The sequence below is a fragment of the Muscardinus avellanarius genome, assembly GCF_963383645.1.
Source record: "Muscardinus avellanarius genome assembly, chromosome: 1".
Lineage (NCBI taxonomy): Eukaryota > Metazoa > Chordata > Mammalia > Rodentia > Gliridae > Muscardinus > Muscardinus avellanarius.
The window spans coordinates 79,209,307-79,225,691 of NC_137786.1; positions in this window are offsets into that span (position 1 = coordinate 79,209,307).

The following is a 16,385-nucleotide window of genomic DNA, read 5'->3' on the forward strand; positions in this document are numbered from 1 at the left end:
ATAGAGAAGAAACTTATAACATTACAAACTCCTTCCCACCCATCCCACCATATTTGGAGGATTACTAAAAAAAAAAAAAATGCAAATTAGAGCCACCTTATCTTTAATTTGACAGCCACAAACTTAGTTTCGGATCATTCTCCAAGTCAAGAAGTACCCCCAGAGTCCTGTTTTATACACATCACTATTTGTTGTGTTGCATTTTATAATGGACTGAAAATTGAAGGTTTCTTCTTATCAGTTGAGCAGACCTTTTAAATATATTTTATTCTGTGTTGATTTCCAAGAAACTCTTCCTTGGTTTGAAACCTGATTTAAATTGGTGCTTCCAAGCACTCACAAGAAAGGGCTGAGTTCTTCATCTCACAGAAATTGTGGGAATTTTCTTGTACAGTCGCTGACAATTTTCCTTCATCAGATCAAAATCCCCTGTGATTGGTTGATTCTTGAAATTCTATACTCAATTTATCTGATATAAATTTCTTAAATCTAATTAAAACTCAAAAGAGGCATCGAGGGTCAGCATTATAAACAAGTTTTTTTTTTTAATATTCTGTGTTAAAAAAAAAAGAACTTCCCTCATCTTTCTCAACCTAAAGAGAACAACAGGATTAAAACAAGACTGGTACTTGGGCTATCTTACTAATCATCACTGCCCAAGTTAGGAGGATGGATTTGCCTCTGGGGATGTGCATGCCTGTGAAGGAAAGTCCTCATATTTAGAAAGAATAAAAATATTTTGCAAGATAGAATAGAATTGACATAAAAATCAGTCTACTGTCTAATACAGAAAGCTATTTTGGTGCACAACTTCCCCCAACACACACACACACACACACACACACACACACACACACACACACACAGACACACACACACACACTGTATAGGGTTATGGCTCTGACCTTTTGAGAGCTAATGAAGACATTCAGATATGTGTTCCCCGTGGAATGCATGGTCCATTTTAACCTTGCCACAAATTAGCTTATTAGTGGCATGGTCCTGAGGAAACAGAATACCAGGGTAAGGTCAAGAGAAGGAGGTGTTTTCCAAGGAGAGTGGCCTTAGTTGTACCACCTCACTGGAGAGAGTCTGCGGATGCTCAACACAGGTCCAAATTGACTCTAGATTTGAGAGTCTGCAGTAAAACAAGGCATTGGCTCACTGAAAACCAATTCCACGAATTCATATTTTTCCCCATCATTATCGGTAGTTTTTTTTTCCACTTACATCAGTCTAAATACAAACATATTTTAGCCAGACAATAAACCTATGAATATTTTGTATTTTCACAATATTTTTATTTTTGTGATTGCTATTTGCAAATATCTTCCTTGATTATACCTGTGAAGTAATTTATATGCAAATCACAGTTACATTATATAGGAGGCCAATCTGTCTATTTCTCTCCTAAAATAATATGCAAGTTTATTGCTAGGTCTCTCTTTTTGTGGATATATATATATATATATATACATATATATATATATATATATATATATATATATATATCCACAAAGGTTAGCATATATATATGCTAACCTTTATTGATATGAAAGAAATTTTCATACAAGATGGTAACTTAGACAAGTAATATATGCACATTTAATTACAATTACTAATATTCAGTAAAACACTATCCTCTGGTGATTTTTTTCTTAAAGAACATTCAGATATTTATATTCTAAATATTAAAATCTCTATTAAAATTATAAAAATTAAATCTCTATTAGGAAAGCCAGGTGTTAGAACCTGTCATGGGTTTATTTGTCAGGATTCTAAAACTATTAATGGCAGCCTAGCTTCTGGTAACAAATTTTTTAAATTTTAAAATACATTAAAACATTTGAAGTTCTAATCTCCCCAAAAAGCTTTACTATATCTGCTGAACAACTTTAATATAGGAAAATATTTGCTTCTAAAACTCAAGGATGAGTGAGCAAGGGGACAAAGCTCTTAGATTAGAGACCAGGTAGCTTTCTTTAGTGACAATTAAAATGAAAGCATATATATTACAATTGATATTTTCACTAAGTCACAACCACTTCTACCATTCTTCAGTGTTTTTCAAAAACAGGAATCCCATCAAATGTGCTCACAATATAATTTTAATACCTATTCAGGAGCCACATCCTAGCTTATAAAATTCATTGAGAATAATTGACACTTGGTGTTCACTTCGTTGGGCATAAGTTCGAATGGAGAAGGAGCAGAAGAATGAGTGTATGGACCAGCATTTGGGAGGCTGAGACCAAAGTATCGCTGTTCAAGGATAGCATCAGCTATTTAGTGAGGCCCTTGTAACTTAGTGAGATGCAGTTTCAAAATAAAGAATAAAAAATAGGACAAGGGATGCATCTTGGAGGTAGAATGCCCCCAGGTTTCATCTCCAGTACCACACAAAAAAAATCAGTTCAATATGCTTCACAGTTCAGTTTCTCCAAAATACTGCTCAGTTTATAATAATTAAACAGCATCAAAAGATATGATTATTAAGTACAGTGACCCTAGAGCAAAAAATAAGCTCCAGTAATAAATGGAACTGCTCCCATATCTCAAATATAAGAATAAAGGGAAAAAATGCTGTTGGTGGAGTAAAGACAAGTAAAAAGGGTTTTATCTTTGAATGGCACTTTCTCTATCATTTTTCTATTATGTTCTTGTTGGCATTACCCATAGATAAACTTAGGAAAATGTTGTTGTCATTGCAGGGGGGAAAAAAACTTTTGCCACCTGTAAGTCATTAGGCCTGGGATGAAAATCAAGCCTGGAAGCTTCCAGTGGCTCTACATTTAATTTTAAATGAGAGGGGGAAAAGTCAGAGGCAGAGAGTGACTTGACGTGTCCAAGACCCAAAAGAGAACATTTGGGCCTCCATGCATTTAATCAATACTACCACCGTGCTTGAGCCTACACCTGCAAATGTGTTGTCTTTGTCATTTGTTCTCTTGGAGAATAAATAGACCTTTGGGAATCGAAGCTTCAGGAATTGGAAACATATTTTCATAATAAAATTAATATTTAATCCACAAAGGCATAATTATACCATCCCTTTCAAGGAAAGAATACTCCAGTATTTAGAAAAATATCCCAATTTGCCATCTCTAATCATTCCAATTAAACTTTCAAAATCAGAAGTTTCCAAGAGTTTTTCTTTTCAGCAGATTGATATGGTAGGGGGAGTTGGAGACTAATGGTAGGATTTTGATAGCTTCTGCAATGCTGAGTTTCTATGTGTGATAATTGCCCTTTCATCAAATATAATTGCTCGTGACTTGAAAACAGTAAAAAGACTATTGTATAAAACATTCATATAGAAATTAAAACAAGTCAGAGCAAAGAGCAATTTCATAGCTTCTCTCATGTCAAGCACTTCAAAAATTACATTTGCACTTTAATTCTACCTCAGTTGCACTTAGGAATTATGAAATAAGCTTCCAGCCGTCCTTATTATCTAGCATGGGGTCTCAGAGGTGTCCCAACAAAATGAATTGTAAAGCCTGCTAAGTGCATTTCAGGATATTGATCCAAATTAAATGCCTCTATTAAGGAATGACCAGTGTATTCATTGTATCTTTCTTAGGTTTATTAATGAAGATTTTAGAGATACTTATAAATACTCTAGTATTTTTGCTTCATTTGTAGACAAATACTTCCAAAATTTGGCCTATGTGGATAATACAAAACACATTTAGAAGAATTAATTGTCCTCTTAAAGTGCAATATCCAACATTCAGCAACAGTGCAATGTCTTAGTAGAACTGATAGTTACAACCACAATGTTTCTTCCTCCTATTTCTCAAATCCCTTTCCAAGCAAACATGATGGTCTTCATTTTTTCCTGTATCTCCTATAGAACTTTTTCTCATCAGTTATCCACTTATTGGTCTGTTTCTTCACCTCCACTAGTTCATTCTCCACTAATTTATAAGTAAAGGACTGCTCTCTTTATAAGAAAAAAATTGAAAGCAATTATTCAAAAAAGTATTGGTACACAAATGTTTATAGCAGCACCTTTCACAAAAGCCAAAATGCGGGAACAATTCACATGTCAAACTGATGAACTGATAACAAAACGTGATCCTTACATAGAATGGAATAGAACTTGGCCTTAAAAATGGATGAGGAACCTCAAAATATATTAAATAAATGCAAGTAGAGATGCATTTAATGTTTCCATTTTTGTGAAACTAGCAGAATAGGTGAATCCATATATAAAGAAGCATTTTAGTGGCTGGGTGGGCCTGGGGAGGCGGTAAGTGGTGATAACAAGAAGCAACCATAGCGTCTCATCAACTGTGTCCTACTTACCAATCTCTAGGAATATCTTTTGCATCTTTAGCACCTTTAAACTCAAAGCCCTTCCAAAGTAAGGACTGTTTGTCTTATTCATCTAAATCTGAACCTTTTCCCCTATTTTCTTGCACCTTAAGCCTTGAGCTACTCAGGAGCCCATCTTCCCTGTATGCTTATCTTATGCAAGGGTACTACATCATCACCCAAACCAATCTCTTTTCTTTTCTCTTTCTCATCTACTATTTATCAGTCTCAGGTCCATTTTCAACCCTTTGCCTTAATAAGTGCTATTCAACTTTCATATCTCAGGCCATTTGGAGCTTCTTCTGAACAGCCAACAACTGAAGCTCCTCCCATCAGCCTTGAAAGATTAGATAGCTCTTTGTCCCCTTTATATCACTCTATTCTCACTCTTGTGTGGACTTAACAATGGTGAGTAGTATATGATTATTTATTTTGCTCTCAACTAAGCTTCCTGGGGATTATTATTTGTTTATTGCTCTATATCCAGTGTCCAATACCTAATGAAAAATCAGTTAAATGAATTTATCTTTAGCTCCAAATTTCTTTTAAGAACTTACCCAATTCTTAGTACCGCTTATTTGATCTCCTCTGGATGGTTTGTAGATCTTCCACACTTCGAGATGAATTCATTATCCCCATTCATACTCCTACCTAACTTCCTAAATTTCCATAATAGCAACCCTATCCACCATGTGAATGAAATAAGGTAGTTGAAATTTCTCTTAATAATCTCCTTTCCATCTTAATAATCAGAATGTAAGTCCTGTTCTATCTCTTTTACTGATCTATTCACTATTCAAATTGTTTTGCACTAACTTAGTTCTAATTCTCAGCCACCATATCTCTCTTGGACTGACCAAAAAAAAAAAAAATCTTGAAATTTGTCTTCCTTTTTCTCTATGCTTTCCTACTTCTACAACCGAGCCTCCACACTGCCAGTAGCATTATAACTTGGAAAAGATCACGTTATGTTGATTCCTAAAAATCTCCATGTCGCCTATAGAGTGAGATACTAATAACTTCATATAATATAAAACATACCCTACTATTTAGTTCATTTTTACCATGCAAGCTGTGTCTCCCATCCATTCCAATCAAAACACCTTGCCCTCAAGCCCATATTTGACTAGTACTTGTTCAGAAATCCTACAGAGTTCTGCCATGGGTGTATCCTAATAAAAATCACTCATTTCCCGAGGTTCAACTCAAAGAGCTTCACCTCTTTGAGTCTTTCTCCATCCTTGTCAGAAAGAGTTCCTCCCTTTCTGTTCACTCTTAGAGCCCCATCACAATGCACTCTAATTATCACTTTGAACTGATCAACATTAAAATTATTTGTTTCTAAGGCTTTCTCCCCACCCCCCTCTGAAAGTCAGCTCATTTTGTACATGTCTTTTTGGCTTCATTGCAGATCTGGATATAGACTAGACACTCAATGAATGTTTGATGAATGAATGAGTGTATGTGTGTATACATACATGTATTTATTTACATATATACATATATATAATACATTGAATATGAAAGTAAATTTGATTATATTTGATTTAAAGTATATTTGTAATTTAATACATCTGTGAATTTCCAAGTAAATGTTACACATTCTGAAGTAGTTATTAAAGAATTCACACTATGGACAGATGGTAAAGAATAACTGAGAATCCTGAAGGATACATATGCGCTCACACATTCTCCTTCATTCTCTCGAACTCACTTATGCCTTCCTGGCCCCACCAAGCCTGTCACTTTTCATCTTCCCACCCTGCCAATTCCCATGATCAGAGAAGGCAAACTGAAAAGGGTGCCATTGGAGAGGGTAATTGGTACAGAAGGGCCATGTAGTCTCAGAGGCTTGGAAAGTATGCTGCTCTATATAATAAAAGCAAATACTATAAAAAGCACCCCTATTAACCAACCCTGACAGCTAATGAGTTTCCCTATGCCCATCCATCATGTCAGATTGTAGATTGAGATCTGTCGCAAGTTTCACAGAAAAAAAAATACTCTAGATTTCTCACTCTTAATCTATTGCCTATTGTGATATAGAAGTGCGTATTTATTCGTCCAACTAGCACCTTTAAAAAGAGTGATATCTTTTGTTTTTCTACCTGTGAAATTTTATTACTCAAAAAATAGTTGTTAACATTCAAAATGTAAATAACACCATATGCCTTGATATGCCTTAATAATGTTTCAGTATCACCCCAAATCTCTGAATTCAAAGAAATTCTCCATTTTTTTCAAATGATAGATATAGTGATCCTTATTCCACATGAATAATAAAAACATCTGGAGAATAATATTAATACTCTGGGAGAATAAGGTTTGGAAATATAAGGAACACACCAAAAAATAAAATTTCTTATTAGAGAATTTTAATTAGTAATCATATATCTGTAATAGAAATGCCAAAAAAAAACAACCCTCAAATCATCTACATTTGAAACCCAAAAGTTATTATAGGACACAAAAGCCAAGCCAAATAATCAAAGTATCAGAAGTTTATGAAAGCATTTGATCACCAAAACAATTGTTATTAATGCACTGTACGCATAGAGGAAAAGCCCATATATTTACTAATTTAGATCAGAAAAAAACTAACATTTAGAATAAAAGTATGAATATCCAAATTAACATCTTGGGAAGCAATTTAGAAAAGGAAGGCATAATTACATGAATTGTTAAGTTCTCAATTTGACTGTAATTACTGTCAAAACAAATTAATGAATATCTTCCCATTTGTCTTCATGTTTAAATAAGAACATCAATGATCAGAGCAACAACTAACTCACAAAGGATCATGGCACCCTGCTCCACCAAGTCTGATATTCCCCTGGAGTGGCCGAGTCATACCTGTAGGCCACCTGTGGATAGGACCATAGATCACGGTGGCATAACTTCTAAATAAGTTCCACAAATGAGGCTATTGAAACAAAAAATAAAAGCAATAAAACTAGATTTATTTCTGAGCAGAGAGAATTGAAAGAGAGAATGAAAAGCAGGAAGGAGATGTTGTGAAACTGAATTTTTCAGATAAACCTATTATAGATGAGGGGAATTGTTAGCACTGTGATCTTTCCTCAAACCCTTATGTCCTTAACTTCTATTACTGTGAACACTCCAGTTCTTTAAAATACAATCACACCATTTTTTCAAGATTAATATATAAAAGAGCAAAAGATTGCTCCTGGGCTAGGATCCCGTATGCTAAGTTTCAGCCTGCAGCACATTTTTATAGCTGAGTTATAAACCTTTGAAAATAGGTGTTTAGAATGGAAATGTTAAGAGACCCTTAACTCTAGTGGTTCAAATAGTCCTGGCATTATTCATCTAGAAGAGGCACATAGGCAGCTATAGCATTAAAGTTTACACTTCAAATAGAGGACCCTGAAAGTGGTCAGGTTGTATTCTACCAGAAATATAATCGCCCTTTAGAAAAAAAGTTATGGTGATGGGGACTGGGGCAGTGTCAGGGAAGAGGAAAGAAAGAAAGGTTGACATGTCATTTGGATTTTATTCTTAGCATGCCATGGGAATTTCTTATGACAAACTGAACTGACTTAAACTGACAGCAACAAATAATGACTGGAATCATTACACTGTAATGAATTTTCATTGCTCTTAAATCATACAATTTTATTTAATATATGCTTTAAAAAAAAGTTATGTTGCCTTCATAGAAAGCAAATTTTAATCCAGAACACATTATGGCCATATACCCATCGAAAAGGAAAATTGGAGGAAAAAAAGTAAATTTCAGCTTTGCGATAGCTTAAATGAAAGAGTGGAGCATTTGGAATTGTGTAGATTGTCTGCCTGCATTTACTTTCCTTTTGGAAGTGAATTTTTATGTTCTGAAAGGTAGCAGTTCTTCTTCGATAAGTTTTGCCTAGTTTATATTTTGTCTTTTGACATTTGGGATATATTTTGTGATATATTCTCTTCTTCCAAATGTCTTTTACTTCTGATATAACTTATCTCCTCTCTGTAGTTTCCATGGAGTCTCAGAAGGCACAGTTCTTCCTTGACATACTTATTTTCCTGGGCAGATGAAATATAATTATGTGGTTGACGATAAGAAAAATCTATGCACAATATCTGAGAGCATGATTACTGAGTAAACTTACTGTAAATGTAGTACGTGGTGGCATAACCATAATTAGCAATTACAACTTATAAGTACTAGAATGATTAAATCTTTCACTTTATAGCCTTTCCTTGCTGATAGGAAGAAGAAGCAAAGGAGGGGAAGGGTGGCCTAGAGGGAGTGAGGGAGTGAGGGAGATCCCTGTGTCTTCAGGATCAGATTATTTTAGGTAAATTTCATAATAGGGAGGGGTATCAAGTTACTACTAAAGCAGCTGGAGACCCAGCCCCAAAGAGAAGGCTCTTAACTGGTAGCAGCTATTACTGATACAGCAATAAGCTAATAGAATTAGTACATCCACTGAATACATTCTGGTGCATGAATCCATTTATTCAATTCCAAAATTTTAAGTTTATGAGCTCATGTTAAATAATATGTTGACTCTAAACAATGTAATTCCCAGGAACTCTTTGGACTGAGATTTTGTAATATGCTTTCTCAAGTAAGAAGGTAAAGTTTTCAATCAAGTTCTTTAACTATTAGACACTAAGCTTTTGAGAGCATATTTGAGTTTGATTGGCAAAACCCTTAAGACTTTAGTCTTAAACACAGCACATTCTTTATTATCACATATATGTAATATATTAATATTTCCTAATATAATATTATTAATAATATAATAATATTATAATAATATAATTAATATTAATATATTAATATTACTAACTTTTCAAACTACAGGAATTATAAATTTAAAACACCTACTGTCTGACACTGTATAAAAAAAGAACATATAGATGGGATATGTTCTTTATTATTTTACCTTTCTACTTTTTATTGTTATATTACAGGGCTATGGAAATTCAAAACAATTAAATGAATGTGTTTTCTAAACATATTATTAAATTAATACATATTTAAAATAATTAACTATGATTAGGGCATCAAAGTTCCTAATAAGAAAGCAGCATTTGTGTTCACTGTCTTTTTTCCAGATTTGCTGTATGATACAATACTGTCTTCATTAACAAACACTGAACTAAGACTTGGAAGGTTAAAAAAAATCACCAAGCTGTTCACCTCGAAACATACTCATTTGTCATTTTGATTATTCCATATTTATCTTCTCCAGGTGTTTCAAATAGTTAAAAACAAACAAAGAATGGATTTTAAAGAAATATCTCAGTTTCTCAATAATTTAAAATGCTGTGAATTTTAAGAATTTCAGAAAAAATATGGCTAAAAGATTCTTTTTGGGTCACATAACCATTCAATGGATCTATTTGTGGCTCTTAATATTTAATAATGTTGCTGCAGGAATTCATTCCTAATCAGGCAGTGTGTCATTTGCCCTTGAGCATGGCCTGTGGAGTCTGAGAATAGTGCCAGGCACATTCCATAGGTCATGTAAGACGGCCACCTTGTGACTAACTGTTATAAATAAGGGCTCTGGGGTCAAACCTGTCTTTTCTTTGAAGACGTTGGGAGACTTCACCCTGAAAGCAGCACCAGCCCTCAGTCTGGTAACCAGGTCCCCAAGGAGACCCTGGGCAAGCACTTTCAAATAGCTAAGAGTGAGAGAGCAGGCACAGCAAATGTCAACTTACATAAACCCATAAGAGAAGAGATGAGAAAATAGTGTCCTTTTTGCAAGGGCAGAAGTATAACTTTCTTAGAAACATGTGCAAAAATGGGGATACAATGAAAAGTATAAAAAGTGGGAAAGGCTAGTAAATAAATCCAAGTGTTGGCCTGAACTATAGGTAGACAAAGAGTCCAGATTAAATAACCCATCAGAAGGAGAAAGGACACATGGGTTTGGCTTTTGCTATCAGTATCAGCGTATTTTTGGAGAAGCTATGGTATGGGCCTTTTATACAACCAGGTCAAGAAGAATAACCATTCTTATTTTAAAAAGGTACACTGAATAAGTAGATTTATTATAAAGACGTACTACAATGTCACTGATATTTATAGGAAAATACACACTAAGGAAAATGCATAATTCTATAGCCCAAAGGATTATTAAATGTAAATTGCCCCCAAAGGTTAACCTTTTGATGCCCGCCCTGACCAATTCTCCCTTGAATTTCTATCTCCAGGGTCGTCTTCCAGCCCAGTCCATCATTTCCATTTCATTGAGCTCATAAAGTCATTGTCTCCATTACCTCTTCCATTACCTGTCATTCTTATGTCTTATTCATGTTTTATACTTGGCCTTTCTATCTCTTTTCCAAGAATCATGAAAGCAAAGCTTGCTAGACCAATTGTACACCCTGAGCCTGGAAAAGATCATTTAGGTTTTCCCTACATTCTTTTTTGGTATAGTCCCTAAACATCATATATAAGAAGGTATATTTTAACCTACAAGATGTTTCTTCTAACCCTGAATGGCTAATTTCACATTACTATCCTGAGAAATGTGCAATGTACTATATGTTTATATAATTATGAATTTGTATATAAGCTCACTAATACTTTGTTTTCTACTTTAAACTCTATTGTTTTAATCACAATATCAATTGCACATAGTCTAAAGATAATATAATTTATTTTTATATGTGTATATATAAATATATATATACAAGTCATATATATACATATATATACATGAAGTAATATATATATGAACCAGATGTGGGGGCACATGCCCATAATCCCAGTACTTGGGAGGCTGAGACAGGAGGAACACTGGTTTACAGTCAGCCTCAGGAAGTAAGAGATCCTGTTTAAAAATAAAATATAAAAACTGGACATGGTGGTGCACGCTTGTAATCCCTCCGCTTGGGAGGCAGAGACAGGAGGATCATGCAGGTTCAAAACCAGCCTCGCTGGCTTAAGAGACCCTGTTTCCAAATAAAAATATAAAATAGGTCTGAGAGTGTAGCCCCAGAAGGGTTCCATCCACAGTACTACCAAAAATAAAATAAAATAAAATAAAATATAAAAAAGGACTGAGTAGGATTGAGAGTGTTCAGAATTACAATGTCCCTTGGTTCAACCTCCAGTACCAAATACATATATACATACATATATACATATGTACATACATACACACATAAACTGGGTATGGTGATCCATGCCTGTAATTCCAGTACTTGGGAAGCTAAGACAGGAGGAACCAGGTTTGCAGCCAGCCTCTTATTGGAGAAATGTAAAAGATTATTATAGAGTAACCTCATAAGATGATTTTTTTATGCTGACAAAATCATGCATCACACCAGAGCAGGGAGGAAAAACTCTCCATAGCTCTCTGATTGTGCCAGGTTAACTGATGTCCATAGAAGCAAATTTGGCCAGAAACTGGACAGAACTAAATAAAAAGAGAAGAATAAATAGATCTTACTTCTTGTTCAGTGGTCCACAAACTTAAACTTGTACCCATTGTGCATATGGGTGGTACTAGAAAGGGTTCCCACACTCCAGGCATCCAGCGGTCCTCATCAGGTTTTAGGTGAGAGTCAGAGGATTTGTGTTTTGAAGTGCTCAGGATGGGACACTCCATATCTACATGTTCACCCATATTGTGGTTTTACAGCTATTGCTCCAGCATAATAATCCCCTGAGGGTACTTACAAGCAGAATCAACATTTACTTAGCTATCTCAGAATAGTCCTGGATTTTACCTGTTGTCTTAAACACTCTCTTTCATACTCAACAGTACCCTAGTTTAGAGGATAAACTATATATCTCCAAGCATTAAGAATTCCAGAACATCATATTGGATTGCAGTGTTTATACACCAATCCAGATTTGGCAGATGATAGGAGTTCCCTAAAAGTGTCTCTAAAATATAGATTCCAACACCCAGTCTCATGGAGTGACTTGGGAATTCTTTCTTTTACCAAGTGCAGTAGTTGATTTTTATGAATAATAAAGCCAAATCATTTTTATTCTCAGGAATTCTTGAGTCTTCTCCTAGGTGCTATCTTCATCACCATCACCATTCTTTATATTTCCTCCTTCTCCGTTGCTTAGGAAGATTTCCACTTCCTAAACTGCCCCAAGCTTCATCTTGAATCTGAAGTGTTTTTTTTTTCACCCAACTTGTCTCATTCTATTTGCACACAGATACTCCCATATGAAGATCTGGCTGTCCTAGGGATGTTCTGGGACTGGCCAATACCAGAGTACAAGAGCCAGGTGTGCACATCTCTTCCTCACTCAGGGATGCCATATTGGTAGCTAGAAGTTTACTATGGTGAGAATATTTACACCATTCAATAAAAGCTATAAATAAAACTTTCCCCCTTCACCTCCAGAGCCATTTGTTAACATCAACAAACACACTACCAGCTAAACATTTACCACTAATTACTCTACTACCTCTTTAAATAAACAAAACATCAAATGTTCCCTAGAGAGGGTCAGTTTTTGTTCACTTATGTTTAGGTCTGTGAGGTAAGACAAAGAAAAAAATTCCACATAAAGATAAATTTAAAAAATTGTTCCTTATCCACAATGACATTTTTGGGAAACTTGTCAATTTTCCAGATATAAAAAAGCTTAAACTACAGAAATTTGAGTTTAAGTTCTAACTATCCTCCTGAATTGTAGGTTATTCTCCTGAATTTGAACACAATGGATCATTTTTATTATAAATAAGTTAATTTTATTAGAATTAGAAAACAGGATCATTTTTGTTATAGATAAGTTAATTTTATAACTATAAAATGAACGTATATTCACAATAGAAAAAACTCTTTTAGTGCTGTGTGCAGAGATATTTGCTATTAACCTTTTTTTGTTAGCTAGATATGTTTTCCACTTAACATTAAATCATAAAAAGCTTCCCACATTAATAAGTATATTTTATACATAAATGTAAGAACTATATCATAATCTAATCTTTGTACATAATTTATTTATTTGATAACATTTTTGCTTAAAGTGTTGGTAGTTTCCAAATTTGTTTTATTAAAAATAACACTCAAAGCCAGATAGGATGGTGCATGTATATAATTCCAGTACTTGGGTGGCTGAGACAGGAGGATTGCTGGTTTGAGACCAGCCTCAGCAACTTAGCAAGGTCTCTCAGCAACTTAATAAGACCCTGTTTCAAAATAAGAAAATAAAATAGGACTGACTGTCGTATAGCTCAGAGGTATATGCCTCTGGGCTCAACCTCTAGTACCAAAAAATAAAATAAAAAATAAAAAATAAATACAAATAGCACTCTTACAAGCATTATTCAAAGAGATTTTTTTTAACACGGATCTTTCAGAAAGGTTGTGCTAACCTAGTGAACTAAGTCACCAAAAATATATTGAATATATTGTAGTATATTTATTAAATATATACACAAAATATAAATATTACACATGACATGAAGTCTTTAAATTTTCCTGAATTTTGAGTTTTGTAATTATGTGATTGTGATTCCTTCAATAAAACAACAAAGTCGTTAAGAAAGATGCTGAACTTTCATGAGAAAGTCATTAAAGTAGATATAAATTAAACTTAACCTCTTTAGTCTAAGCTTGAATCCTAAACCAAAGCATACAAAATGTTTTTACTTATTGTCACAAGTCTCACACTTTTTTTTGAGAATATATGCCGTCTTCAGGAATAGGATAATTTGTTATCAGTAATATTAAAAGAGAGAGAGAGAGGGTAGGAGGTGGAAGAGAGAGAGAGAGAGAGAGAGAGAGAGAGAGAGAGAGAGAGAGAGAGAGAGGAGGAGAGAGAATTCCATTTACTACAAATTTTAAAGAATCTTCAGTGGTGAACAATAGTTCATCCAATAATCACAGTCTAATAAAAGTGCAAGGTATTTTCCCAACAACATAAAACAAAAGCAACACATAAAATTCCATAAAGACAGTTTAAAAGGCACTTAAGCAGAGTTAAGTTAATATAAATATTTTAATCTTTTATATGTGTAGTTGAGATTCCCTTGGACCAATCCACTTTATTTTTTAAACAGCACATCATTATTTTGCCTAGTTGAAGAATTGTCATGTAAATATTGGTATTGTACTTCAAAGGAGAAAAGGGCTGTTGATTTTCAAAATGAATATTCAAAGATTTCTGTTATCTTTGATAGTTATTCAAGTAGGTAAGCTCTGTGGTAACCACATTTTACTGGAATATGTCCAGTGATTAAAAAGCTATCAAATGCTCTTACTGGATATTGCTCATTTAGGCACAAAAGAATAACTATACTTTTCATAGCACATAATTCCTAAAATACAAGAGATAGTATAATCCTGCCTCTAAGGGAACATAGATTTTGTAAGAAAAAAAAGCAGTATCCAAAATATAATAAAGCACAACTCAAATTTTATCCACCTTTTATTATGCATCTATCAAATGTTTTTTTTTTCTTTTTTGTTTGCCCATGACATTTCTGGACTCCTTCTGTGCATTAGGGTATTCTGATTCTTAAAATAAAAACATATTATGCTTATTGAATTTTAAAATGTAGAAGAGTCAACTCTTTCAATTTATAAAATTATTCATGCTGGAGGCAAACCCCTTTGTATTTTATGTCAGAGACCTAGTAGAAATTTTCAAATAGAGCTAGAAAGAAGAAATGTCTACTGATTATAACACATTTTCTTTTGAATGAAAATCCAATATTTTGTTTACAAAAAGGAGTGTCTTACATATCAAGAAAAAGCCCTGATCTTAAACAGAACCCAGTAATAGTCAGAGCAGACCTAATTAACAAATCTTTGAAAAAAGCCAGAAGAAAGTACAAGTGTCTCCTCTCTCTCTCTCTCTCTCTCTCTCTCTCTCTCTCTCTCTCTCCCTCCCTCCCTCCCTCCCTCCCTCCCTCTTAAATCTCACATTCTTAACTATATCTAAATCCAAACAGACATATTTTTCCATCAGAATTAGTCTACAGAGAATTTAGTAGATAAAACAAAAGCAGCAGCCTCAGAAACAATGAGTTTTGTCCTCTCTATTCCTCTATTAAATAGAAAACTGTAACAATGAATATTGAATTGAATATGCTGTCTTGGGGTTTCAGTTCTGGTTTCTTTAGTCTTGTTTAAAATAAAGTGATGCCTTTCTTTTTCTCCTTTCTGTGTAGACTTTTTTAATCATTACATTTTTGTTTATTATTATATTATCAGGAACTTAGCTAGAGATTTAAAAGAGGATAGTGTGTGATGTAAACTGGAAAACATGCAAGTAAAACAGTATATAACAGATGACTAAATTCACAAAATGGTTATGCAAACTCTCTTTGAATGCCCCAAATTCCTAAACATATGTCACTAATCATAGCCACAAATTAAATCTGAATTTTTCTTTTATCTAGGTTCTCAAAAGCTGGTCACATAGAAGAAACAAGCTTTGACGACTTACAAGAAAGATAAAACTGACACAACTGTTTCAATGCTAGAACTAAATTCACTGAAAACCTTTCATTCTAATTCTTTCTAGAACACAGAACCACGCGCTGTTCCTTTCAATCCTATGTTTTATCTGCGCAAAATGTTCTGATTAAATGATCTAACCTATCTGAGAAGACAGTTGGTGCCTAATGTCTCAAAGAGAGATTGTTTCATTATCTAAAGAGAACTAAGGAAAGTCTCAGTGCAGCCAAGGTCCTAGACCATAAGAGAACTTGCCTGTTTACCAAACATCGTGATGAAGTCAGACTCCAACCCCAAGGTGCCATAAGATGACAATAGTTACAGGTATGGTCTAGTTAAAAGATACTAACATTATATCATACAGACACAGATCTGGTTCCAGTTTTGTTACTCTGCCAATTTGAGTACCTTATATAACATCACTGAGTCTACATTTTTCTATAGAATGTGAATAATAATAGTATCACTTCTTTAGAGCTGCTTCGAGAATGAAACGAGATAAAGTTTGTAATGATGGCATTGCAAGAATCATAAACGTGAACATTTATTTTTAAAACCAGTCCAGTTCGTGCTTATGCAGAATTGCTAGTACTTATGCAGAAATTGCTAGATTTTTTGTATTTTTCTAATTATTTGAGACTTAGTTCTAT